A 416-nucleotide genomic window follows, 5' to 3' on the forward strand; every position below is an offset into this window, starting at 1 on the left:
AGAGAGCTACAGAGTGGAGCAGAGAGCTACAGAGTGGTCAGAGAGCTACAGAGTGGAGCAGAGAGCTACAGAGTGGAGCAGAGAGCTACAGAGTGGAGCAGAGAGCTACAGAGTGGATCAGAGAGCTACAGAGTGGAGCAGAGAGCTACAGAGTGGAGGAGAGCTACAGAGTGGAGCAGAGAGCTACAGAGTGGATCAGAGAGCTACAGAGTGGAGCAGAGAGCTACAGAGTGGAGCAGAGAGCTACAGAGTGGAGCAGAGAGCTACAGAGTGGAGCAGAGAGCAGAGAGCCACAGAGTGGAGCAGAGAGCTACAGAGTGGAGCAGAGAGCTACAGAGTGGAGCAGAGAGCTACAGAGTGGAGCAGAGAGCTACAGAGTGGAGCAGAGAGCTACAGAGTGGAGCAGAGAGCTACAG

Source organism: Oncorhynchus keta, unplaced genomic scaffold, assembly GCF_023373465.1.
Source record: "Oncorhynchus keta strain PuntledgeMale-10-30-2019 unplaced genomic scaffold, Oket_V2 Un_contig_17481_pilon_pilon, whole genome shotgun sequence".
Classification (NCBI taxonomy): Eukaryota; Metazoa; Chordata; class Actinopteri; order Salmoniformes; family Salmonidae; genus Oncorhynchus; species Oncorhynchus keta.